The sequence below is a fragment of the Epinephelus moara genome, chromosome 2, assembly GCF_006386435.1.
Source record: "Epinephelus moara isolate mb chromosome 2, YSFRI_EMoa_1.0, whole genome shotgun sequence".
In the NCBI taxonomy this organism is placed as follows: Eukaryota; Metazoa; Chordata; class Actinopteri; order Perciformes; family Serranidae; genus Epinephelus; species Epinephelus moara.
This window is the reverse complement of record NC_065507.1, coordinates 34,587,201-34,599,379: the sequence shown is the minus strand read 5'-3', so window position 1 is coordinate 34,599,379 and position 12,179 is coordinate 34,587,201. Positions and strand designations below refer to the sequence as shown.

Genomic DNA, 12,179 nt, shown 5'->3' with positions numbered 1-12,179 from the left:
CAAAATGATGTTTACACCAATTTCAGTTTTCGGAGGATAGTGCTGTGTATAAAGTACGGCAATCCATTACAAATACCAAGCAGATAAAAATAGACTGTATTCAACCACATTTCAGCTAAAGGCTACAGATCAACAGAAGATTAATCATTTCTATAATCAGTCATGTTATCATTTCAAAACCATGCCTTTAAGCAGTTTCCTTAAGTATCAAGTTGTACAAAGAATCTGTAGTTAGAGCATGGAAATGGCTGGTGTAGTCACATCATACTAATATTAGTATATGCATTAGAGTTTAAGATTATATGTCTCATCTGGCCAGGGAACATCTCATGATCCCCAGGAGAAAGTGGAAAATGATGCTAAGAAGAGAGTTATCTTGAATACCTTGCTTATACTATTTTTTTTTCACTAAAATTAGCATTAATGCATTTTTTTTTAATATGGGAAAACTGTAAAACATAATTGATTTAGCTACTATGACATCACCCATTGGTTTGTGGACTTCTGTTTTGAAGCCTCAAGTTCAGTTTTTTTACCATTTTGGTTTTTTGGAGCCAGAGGTGACCATGTTTGGACGAGAGGCTGGTGCTGTAGAGGGGCGAGGGGTGGATCTGACTGAGAAACAGAGGGCACTATTGGCAGGCAGCCTGACATTTAAAGAAGCCCTGCCCTCAATTATGCGTAACTTTAAGCCTTAATGAAATGTAATCAGGTAAGTTATATAAAAATTCACCCCTGTACAGCTGGCCTAAACAGGGAAATAAGATATAGAGACCAAAACTGTTTTTTTGTGCCAAACATGTTGCTGTAAAGCTGGGCATTTAAACATGGAGGTCTCTGGAGATTAACTGGCTTCTGGAACTAACCTCAAGTGGCCGTTCAAAGAACTGCAGTTTCTGGCACTTGGTGTTGGCTTCATTTTTCAGCCCTGGAGGCTGCCACTTGGGGAGAAATAGGCAATAGACTCCTTTCCATTTGCCAGTGGCAGCAGACAAGTATGCCATTCTGTTTTTTGTTTGTTTAGGGTTTTTTTCTAATGTTAGACGTCATAGACAGGCTGGGATACAGGGTTAGAAAATGGCAAGAAGCAGCATGGAGGCCGGTGAAAATGTTACGGTGGTTACTTCTTTTTTATATCTCTTATTTATACAGTCTGTCTTTCAAACTTGGTTCAACTGAGTGCTGCTTGGATGGAGACGGAGAGTATTTTGTGGTGGCCCATCACTGCATCACACCGTAAAAGGGGTTAAATTAGTGCGTCCACCCGGTTGTTGAATTTCGGTCACTGCCGATCACAGTCAGTCGGATCTAATGAATACATTTCCTACTGCAGAGTCATTTGTCACAGGATTGAATGCTGATTGTAACCTTTACCATTAAGTACAAAAGCCAGATATTAGTGGGTGTAAGCAGGATTTTTTTGTCCAGTGTGAAAGGGCTTTAGTCTGCTGCCCCTTAACCTGGCCCTGGATAAGCATAAGAAAATGAATGGATGGATGAAAATTTAACTGGAAGATTCCACTGATTATTTCACCAGAAAGGACTCAGCATGACAACTGGTTAGTCCACTCATTGCAGAGTAGTGTCACAGCGTGAAGTTTCTTTTTCTAACAACCATTTTTTAGCTGAGCACAGACATCAGTTTAAAGTTAACTACATAATCGCCAAGTTTCTATTTGACTTTTGATCAAGTTACTCAGAGAATTAATGTTAATTAGCTGCAGCTTAAATATTTTGCTGCTGACAACATTATCATTTCAACCAGCAAAAGCTGCAGTTAAAAAGTGAGAAGTCTGCTCCATGGATGTAGTATACATTGCGCTTAGCTGGTAAAAGCTGAAACCAGATCTAAAATGGAAGTGGCTACACATTCTCTAATTTTTAACAGTTTTTAACTCTTTGAATCTGTTCTCTTCCTGCCTCCAAATGAACTCAAATCAAACTGTGGCCTTTGACTGAAGCCACTGAGACAGTCGCACCACCGTGGCAACTGCAGTCAGGCACTTCGAGTTCATTAGCTGTGTGTGTGTACAGCTGGACACACAAACACACACATGTAAGTAGGGGCAACATAACAGCTGGGGCCGTGGCCTGTGCTGCTGTGGAGGCAAAGTATCCGAGAAGTTAGAGAAGCAGGTTTGAATCCCACAGAGGAGCCGGGAAAATGTGGGCGTGGAGATTAAATTACTCTTTCCTCCCTAACGACTGCTGATGACGTGTCTTTGAGCAAGGTGCTTTAACCACAAAATGTCCCGTGTTCAACAACAGAGGATTGTGGTTAGAAAGAAAATGCCCCTCGGTGAGAATGTAGAAAATGATTATTATCAGTGTTAATGCCATTTGCAAACAATACAAGTGGTGCATTAATTGGTAAGGTCTAGTTCATCTACGCAGGTGCGCAGGGCTTTTGCACCTGTCTGCAGGAGGACACAGGTGCACAGGTAATATGGGGTGAGAGCTCCTCGCAGGACTGTCTGAGTGTGTACAGACAATGCTTGATTGGCAGCTGTTACTTTCACTGCAGGGGCGGGACAACTCAAAACTTTATGACTCTTTGGACTCAATGCAGTTTGATGTCATGAGGAAATTTATTTCACGGCTTTGCAAAAATCAACTGAGAATGAGCCAAAATAAACAGTAACACCTTTGTGGTTGGAACAGGGGGAGGATATGAACTCAAAGCAGTTAATGATACTTTATTCAAGCATATCAATTGCAGATGTATATAAGTTGTTGACAAAATGTAATTTTGCTTATGCACACGGTTTGCTGTTGGAGCTTGACCAATTGTTCCGTCAAAAAATTAAAACTGACTTTTCAAGAAAGAATGATTGTTCTCACATGACAAAAGAAACAGGTAATGCTTTATTTTATGGATCCAGTATTTCTTATTAGAACATGGCACTCTTAAAGGTGCTGTATGTAAGAATGTGGCCAAAACGGTTACTGCACTCAAACTCAAAATACTGCCGCGAGTCGTGTCCGCTCCCCCTCCCCTACAGATTCGAGGTTGCTGCTCTGTGTTGAATTGCTGCGTTGTGCTCCGGCGTCTGGCAAAAATAGAACTCCTGCGTATGTGTTGCGGAGGGCTCCAGAGTGCCGCAGCTGAGACGGAGCCGGAACGCAGCACAGCCGCAGCCGGTGGAAACACACACATTGACTAGAACTGAATCCTATTGGCTCCGCTGCCATGCCGGAGCGCAGACGCAACCAACACGCATCTGGTTGAAATTGGGGGTGATTTGTTTGCCCATGGGTGGCTGCCGTGGCAGGGCCGCATCGCCGCGTCCTTGATCTTCGGTTTTCCAGTGGACCATTCGAGCAAGTCCGGCTTCTCTGCTGCTAATGCTGCTGCCGGGATACAGCGGAGGAGGAGCTAATGCTATGTACCGGGACACTGCTAACGCTGCTTGCCGTGCTGTTAACGTTTGTTTCTCAAAAAAATCAGTCGGGTCGATGACCCACCTGCACATGGACTATAATGTATGATCGAAAATGAATAACGGTTGAAAGTATTCGAAATGTCCATCCCTATCTAGCTACGATGCTAGTTAGCCAACTTTGGCTAAAGCTTACCTGTCGAGGAGAAGAGTAGCCACTTCGACATCCGATTTCAAATTCTTCTCCGCTTTCAACTGTCTCCACCGTTCAAAAGCATCTCCTAGACCCTCGCTTTGCCTCGAGTTTTGTCTTGGCATTTTTGGAAATCATAACAAGGTCGTTTGGGTTTAGTCGCACCATCAGCCATTGTAGCTCAGTCGTAACTGTAACTGATGCTGAGACTCTACTGACTGTGTGACTGGTAGACGGCGGTGGGTGGCGCAACAGGCCAAAACATAAATTCAAAACATAAACATGATTTGCCGTAAAAAAAATTTTTAAATGCAAATATTCTGGCTGTGCTATTGTTGTTGGTGAGATCAGTATGTTATATGAACATTATTCCTTAGTCTCTGTGACATATTAGGAGGATTTTACGACTATTTGCTTTATATTTCTTACATATAGCTCCTTTAAATACTTGATTCTGATTGGTCAATCACAAAATTATGCAGTGTTTATTTCTTGCGGTATCACCGCTGCTCTACTGCTCCGTTGCTAGGGACGACATAGCAATGGCCTTAGACTGAGGAGCCATGGATACAGAGTACAGACACATTTCTTTTTGCAAATTTTGAATCAATAAAACGTGCTTTAATCATTATTTTGTGTCACATCACTGAATGTTTTAGTAGTAAGCCATGTTCTAAGCGGGATAATGTATAGTATGTAATGTAAATGATTCCCTTCAGGGGAATGGATAACCATTCCCCTGAAGGGAATCATTTTTCAACTGTCACTGGCTCATTATACATTATCCCTTACATAATTTCCCAGAGAGTCTATTGCACTAATTGCTGGAAATGAGATAATGGTTGTTTTATTTAGATTTAGTTAAATTAATTTAAATTTCTGAGATATTTACTTGTAATATCTTGTTCTTTTAAATCTAAGTAAATATTCATTCATTAATCATGCATTATTAGAAGCTTTTCTTTATATGTTAAACTGTGTGCATGTCTGGAGACAAATTTCACATTTTTGAATGTTCAACTGATACGCTGTAGTTTTATTTACTCTGCATGCATCTGGTCCCCCTCCCATTCTGACAGATTTCCAGCCAGCCTCAGATGGCAAATCATAACCATTTATGTAAAATGGGGCATGTTTGAGATGATAACTGAAAACTTACAGAGCCTTCACGCTTTACGCAAAATGCACAATGGCTTGGTTTGCCCACTGTTGCGCCAGGGTCACTACGCTTAGCATTAACCTAGCTTAGTAAAGAGGAGCACTGTTGAGGCATTTTCGAAAGCAACCAAGATGGCTGCAGCTGATGTGGGACTTTCTGCTGAACTAGTTTCAAATTCTGATGGCAAAAAAAGCAACACTCATTCACAGACATACTGACACTATATCATCACAGCTCATCTTTGCAGGCTGTAGTCCATTTAGATTTTTCTATCACTCAGTGCTACGTCACATTGCTCTGATTGTTTGTAGGTCTATCCAATTATGTCTATAGGCATTTTAGTGTATGGCCATACAAATCAACAATGAAGTGAGAGGTTCTGGACCAAATTTGCAATTTTGCTGTGGCGATACCATGCTAGATCTGAGGGTACTGAGGAATACCAATTAATTTGAATGAATTAGTTGGAGGTGCAGTTGTGCATCTACAGTATTTTCCCTTCTTCATTATCAGGGAAGACTACAGACATGTAAAGTGTTACAAATTAATACACACGTTAAAAAAAAATTTAAAAAAAAAAACCTGCAATGATCTGTGTGTTTAGTAAGGCACTCCAGGTGGTTAGTATGGTTAGTATCTCCAGATGAGAGATAACTGACAGGAAGATGACCTCCCGCCCCACACACACACACACACACACACACACACACACACACACACACACACACTGACACATCACAGAGGAATCTGAAGGTCCCTCTCACTTTCACCGACCTGTTACTGTGGCTGATTTGTTTTTTTCACTGCCTCCAATCAGAGGTCCCCTGGCTAGGACCAATTAACAGCAACACACACATCCACTGCGAGACTACTGCAGCACCCAGCTGTGGCAGATTAGTGGCCCTCGAGCCTCCTATTGTGCTGCCACATTGATCAGGGGCTTGAAGTTAACACCCACACACGAGAGACGAGGGAAGAGTCCCCCCTTTACTGTCTTTATTGTCTTGTTGGAAGAGCCCACATGTTACCTTAACTGGCTTCTGACCTGATTTAACAAAAAGCTGACGGTGCTGATCTGAGAAAATGTGGATACACTGCAGTTACTAAACTTAGAGTACTGTAGCATTATTATGGGTTTTCTTCAAACCTGGAGTTGACTCTACAGTCATTGAAGTGGTAGTTTTTAATGCAATGTGAATGAACAGTCATATACAGACAAAAATAATATGGTGGTTTAGCAGTGATACTGAGCCACAGCTGAATCTGTGTCAGTGCTAAACTTAAACAATGTTTCAGTCTCTGCAGAGATATTCTTATTTTATTTTCTGAACTTCCCAAGGGAGGTCAGAGGTCAGTGTTTTGCTCCAGGACACAATGTTGAATGAGTCTTCAAGCTCCAGAAAGGTGATGCCCTGAATCCCCATTACAAATGCATCTTGTCCTCAGTGCTGTTGTGTGTAGCAGTGCAGTGTGTCCTTTCCACTGAAAACCGAGGAAAACAAGGCAGAACTGTGGAGACAGATGGCTGGTGGACACAGGCTAATATGGTTTGGCGCATGTTGGTGTCTTTAATGGGCCAAGTTGTGTTATGGATGTATCCATCCTGTCTGTTCATCCGTCAGACTGTTTTTCTACCTTCCCAAACCCCAAAATGGACGTGGTCTGAGGAGGGGGATGATGAAGTGAAGGAGGAGGAGGGTGGAGGGGTGAAAAAGCAGGGGGAAGGATTGAAGGCCAGTGGTGGGGGAGGGAGGGGGAAGGCGGCTGCTGCCAGAGGATGAATGAGTGCTACTATGTCTGCTGGCTCCGAACTCTGTGCGCGTGTGCACATATGTGTGTGTATCTGAGCGTGTGTGCGGCTGAACGGGGCTCCTTGAGGAGAACCTGACAGCCTCTCACGCTCAGGTAGACAAGCTCCACTTATTTTCACAGCACAGGCTAAAAACACACAGCCGTACAGTTTGGGCCACTGCAGACACCGTAGAAATGAATCAGGGCTGTGATGATTCTGTTAAAACTGATGGTAATGGTGACTAATGGGGATTAACAGCTGCAGTGACCATTAGATATTGAGTTTTCAGCTGAGTAGTTAAAGACTCTGCAGTCTTTGGTCAAGTGCAGCCTGAAATGAAACTTGTTTGAGTTTGTTGTTTTCTACACTGGTAGAATAAGCAATGAAACTTGCTTTATCACTGACAAAAAAATTAAAAATATTCCTATGGTGTGTCTAATATCGCCCCCTCACTCACTTTTAACTATCTTTTACATAATATTCACTCAGTAGATTATAATGAGCACTAGACTGAGATTTTGCACGCTTATGAACCATCATCATATTGTCTTACTACCATGGGTGCACTGTCAGGAGAGGCAGACCAGTTGATCAAGCACAACTGACCAAATGCATTTTTTGACTGAACTAACTACATGCATTTTTACGGGTATGTGTGTGGGGGGCTTCATGGGCTTCTTTGCCTGGAGCCCCCCAGAGTCTAGGATCACCACAGGTTATTGCTGACAGGTGTAATGTGGCAAACATGGTGACATGACATAATTTTCATCTAAGCTGAGCCACTGCATTGTTTGATTTTAAACTAATTTTGTAAACATGGCTATTAAAATGCTGGTCTGCTATCTGAAAAAGTTCCTGAGACACTTATACAAAAAAGCCATGGCAGCCATCTTACCAGGCTTGACCGAGTAACATTTTTTAGAGGCCCTAAAAACCTATTTTCTCATCAACTTGTTACTGTAAAAGATTGGGTTTTGGTTATTTCACACAAGACTTTTCTCTATTTGTGTTTTTATCTGAGCCCTTCACACTGGTTTGTAGTGGGCGGGGCTCAGATGAAAGAAAATGTAATGTCACACACATCCGTACACCAATAAGGATATAGCAACACATGATTCAGAATGTCATGACAGTTGTGGGGTTGTTTGCTCATGTTGCCAGCACTGTCAGTCAAATTAAACCCACTCTGCCTCACAGTCTCCTCTGTGTCCTGATGCCTTCAGACTGGACTGAGCCCTATCCGTAGCCTATATTTATTAGTCTTGCTTTGTTTCACTCCATCGGTTAATTTTTAAGAGGACAGTGTCTTCTGATTTTTTTGGGTGTCTGTTTCCACACACCTGCTCTGCATCAGCCTCATTAGTCCTTCCCTGCTCCAGAGTTTCTCCCAGCCAATCAGCTTCCTGCATTCCTCTGCCTAATCACCTTATTACCCTCACCTGAGCTTCTCTACCCCTTTCTCCATCTGCACTTCATCCCCTCAGACTAGTTTGCATTCAAGTCCTGGGATGTGTCCGAAATCATTCACTTATTCGTGATTCCTTATTCACTAGTTCTATGTAGGACTATATAGTGGGTTCATTTGCAAAATGAAAAAAAAATCTTTCAGACACTTCTTAGGTCATTTTTCTGCGCCATTAATTACGTCATTAAAACGTGCCATATCAATATCAGCTGGTGAACCATCTTTAACAAATATTAACAGAGTTCTTCAGTGTTAAACTTGTATTAAATAATGCCAAACTTGATTGTTGCTTATTAATTATTAATATAGAAAAAAGTTAGCCATCAAGGCATGAAAACACTTTTTACACACACAGTGTCAGAAAGCATATATAGTCACCTGCTTGGCAAATGAGTGTGATTTTGGAATTTGGAATTTCAGAAAGAGTAACAATCATTTCTTAAATATTTTGTTCCAAAACGAAAAAAAAACCCAACACTTTCTTAAAGAGGCAAGTTCACGAGTTTGCTAAGGGTTGGCACAGTGTTCTGGTTTGTAAAAAACAAAATGCACTTAACTTTCTCAAATTTCTAAATATTTGCCAATACTCACAGAATCTGATTGAAACTAAAACTTGGTGCAAACATTAAACACCATCTTTAAAAATTACACCCTACCTGTAGTGATAAAGGCAGTAAAATGAATGGTGAAAAATTTAAACAACCATAGCTAACACATACCTGTTTTACATTTGACTGACTCAAAAGCGTGCTCGTACCATTGGCGATGGATGATACATTTACATATTGCAAGTACAATTACGTAATACGGAAAAAGAAAATACCCTGAAGTTACATGGTGATCTGCTCACTGAAGGCCTTAAAATCTACCTTTTCTCAAAAAAAACAAAAAAAACCTGCACGGTTAAAAGTGGCAGTGGGCTTAACAGCAGAGCAGGATCAGTTAGCCCCTGGGCCATCCGACAGTGTATTTGAATAGTCACCATGACCTGGAGCCATCTTTATTGTCCCGTCTCCTCTACACCCCACTCATAAGCCACCTCAGTTACTGAGTAAGACGCAAAGTAAACTATCTTAGTCAGTATACATGTTCCTCATCCCTCTAGGTCATAATATTTGCATATTTGCATTGAAATTTCCCCTAAAGAAAAAAAGAAAGAAAGTGGCTGTAAAACATGGCTGGGGCTTTCTTTACAACCTGCGTCTCTCTTGCCTCACTGGAACTTTGTTTTTGGAAGTGCAGGAATGTCCGAGCCTGAAATACTTCAACCTTCTCCTCTCCGTCTCTTTCTTTCTGTCTCTCATCTCTCCATTTCTGTCTCCCTCTGTATCCCCTCCCTCACTCCCACCTCCCCTCTCCACTCTCGCTCCCTCCTGTCAAAATAAACACATTGAGAGCTGCCCTTCTTTTCATTCAGACGCTCTGAGCCGACAGCCTCATTTAGGGCCCCGCTGTCCTCTTGTGTGCGTGTGTGTGTGTGTCCTGTGTCCCCTCAATGTGTATGTGTCTTTCTAAGTATTTATAACACGCATTGAAAAGCAGCTTTTTTTACACCCCATTCCTCCTCCTCTCCCCCTCCTCCTCCTCCCGCCCCGGCGTGGTATCTGACATAACCGGCACTGGGTTTCTCTCCGCGGCCCTGCGTTCCTGGCAGATAGAGGGGCCGCCGACCGCCGCTGGGGGAACTTTCCTGGCTCAGGGAAGCTGTGGGACAATCACACCTTTCATGGGACGGAGAGAACGCCGCCCGTCCAGCGGCTCCTAGGCCATGGCACGGGGAATTTCTCTCCCTCCCTGGACCCTCTCTCTCTCTCCTTTTCTGTTTCTGTCTTGAACTTGTGTTCTATGCCACTTGTTCATTTCAGCCACCAGATGCTCTGCAATCTAAACAGACAGTTTCAACGAGAACGTTGTTGTTGTGTCTTGTTGCGCCTCGGTGCTGCAATGGTGCAGTTTCACCTTGAGAGTAATTGGGCTTCTTAAAAAAGTATTTTTGGCATTTTTCCTTGAACTGAGCAAACATAGAGGGGGATGACATGAAAGACACGTCCAAGCCTGGATTCAAACCAGGAACACTGCAGGTATACCTCATGACTTTTTATCTTACGCTGACGATGAAAGTAGTGGCCTTATCAGCATTGTAACAGCAAAAGCAAAACATCCAGATGAACATGGTACTTTTGGTTGTGAGGCAGATATTTACACCACAGAATACATGTTTTTTTTCTCAAAAGACCATGACTGTTGTAGCATAACTCACCTCTTTTGAGCTCTATTGTGTATATTTGACATTACTAACAATGATTCTGTTGAACCCTTACAACAGGGAAACAGAAAATCTTTACAGTCTGTGCAGAGGTGCAGCAGTAGCTCAGTCTATAGGGTTCGAGTCCCCATATGGACCAAGTATGGAGCATGGACTGGTAGCTGGAGAGGTGCCAGTTTGCCTCCTGAGCACGGCCGAGATGCCCTTGAGCAAGGCACTTAACCCCCAACTGCTCGGGGCCCCAATTTTCAAGGCAGCCCCTTCGCTCCGACATCTCCATTTAATACATGTATAGGTCCTGTTTGTGCATGTGTGTGTATTTCAAACCTGTGTGCATATGACAATGGAGTGAAAAAGATTGAATTTCCCCTTGGGGATCAATAAAGTATTTCTTCTTCTTCAGTAGAGCTGAAGATACCCAGTTTGGTAAATGGGAGTCAAAAATCGTACTGTGTCTCTGAGTCATAACTCATGTGACATATACACCTCATTATATCCGAATTATAAATCTGCTTAGAAATCATAGAAATAAGAAGCCTCAGAGTCATCACATTGTCAAGCTTTCCTCTGTATCAAAGTAATCGAGTGATAGTCGACCAAATATCTTTGGGCACACTGCAAACAGGAACTGCTGATAGCTAATTCAGCGAACTTATGGCATCAGTGAGCCAAAATTTAAACAACTATGGACTAAAAAAACCTCAGTGCTCAAAAGAAAACCAGTACATACTCGTAGCTAACATTACTGTTGGTTCCCAAGTAGGCCTATATGTTACAGTGAGCATGTTTCATCTATCAGACCAGCAACAACACTTTTGACTTCCTTCATTTTCCCCCAAAAGTGAAATTTCACATTGAGCTGATTTAAAAACAACAGCAGCTCTCCCCGCCAGGGGTGTAGTCCTATTTATTGAAGTACCGCAGCACACCTATGATAAGTTGTGGCACATTTCAAAGATTATGTAAGCACTCTCCCTACGGTTTACACACATACGTCAACTATAATTGCAAAAATCAAAGGATGTTTTGCTGCCTAACTAGTTAAAAGTAAACAGCTTTAGACTGAGGAAAAATTAATTCACCATGCCGCTCAAAGACTACTGCTGGCAGCCACCTGCAACTTTTAAAGTGGAATGTTTTCTTGCATGTTACTAAATACATGAGTTGATGTCATGAATCAATCAACAAACCTTAAATGTCAATATGGCAACTCTGACCATTTCCTTTGTTTTTACTTTACTGTCTCTCTTGCAATTCATACATGTTGGTGATGATTGGATCGTCAAGCACTTTCAAAATGTTTTTGAATTTCTACCAGATTATATGAATTGGGAATACTCTTTTTCCTCACTTGGAGATAAAAATTGTCATGGTAGATAGCATTTTATTGAATCTGATTCCAGCACAAATCCTGAAGTCAAGTTTAAATGTAGGTAAATTCATAGTACCTTCATAAACTTTGCTGATATTTATTTTATTAATAGCGTTTAAATCTCTTTATCAACTCCCCCCTCTCCATCTTATATGAAACAGGAGAGGTTATTCAGTGTGATCTTATTAAATAACTAAATAAAAATATCACACTCGTACTTGAGGCAAACTGTTTTTGTGTAATTGTGAGGTGATCTTAGAAAAAAAGGTTCTGTCAAAATAATTAAATAATTGTTGTCAGTGTCATGTCCTCTCCGGCCTGCTGTATCTTCTCACACTCCTTCTCCACCCTGTTTTTTCTTCCTTAATCTCTCTCTGCAACTTTCCTCCCCCAATTCTCCGTCTTCTCCCTCTAGCTCTCTCTCTCCCCTCTGAAGCCACCTTGGGGTTTACAAAGCTACCTTTTTGCAGATTTAAATTTAGAATCACCTTCTTTTGGGCCACGACTGCTACAGGAGGTTGTCCTGAAGAGGGGGGGGGGGGGGGGGGGATT

At 41.9% G+C, this 12,179-nt stretch overlaps 1 protein-coding gene across 2 annotated transcripts in view; it reads right to left on the bottom strand.

The window, feature by feature from the left end:
- myo7aa (myosin VIIAa) overlaps positions 1-12,179 on the bottom strand; it is a 204,974-nt gene that overhangs the window by 52,720 nt on the left and 140,075 nt on the right. The window lies entirely within an intron of this gene.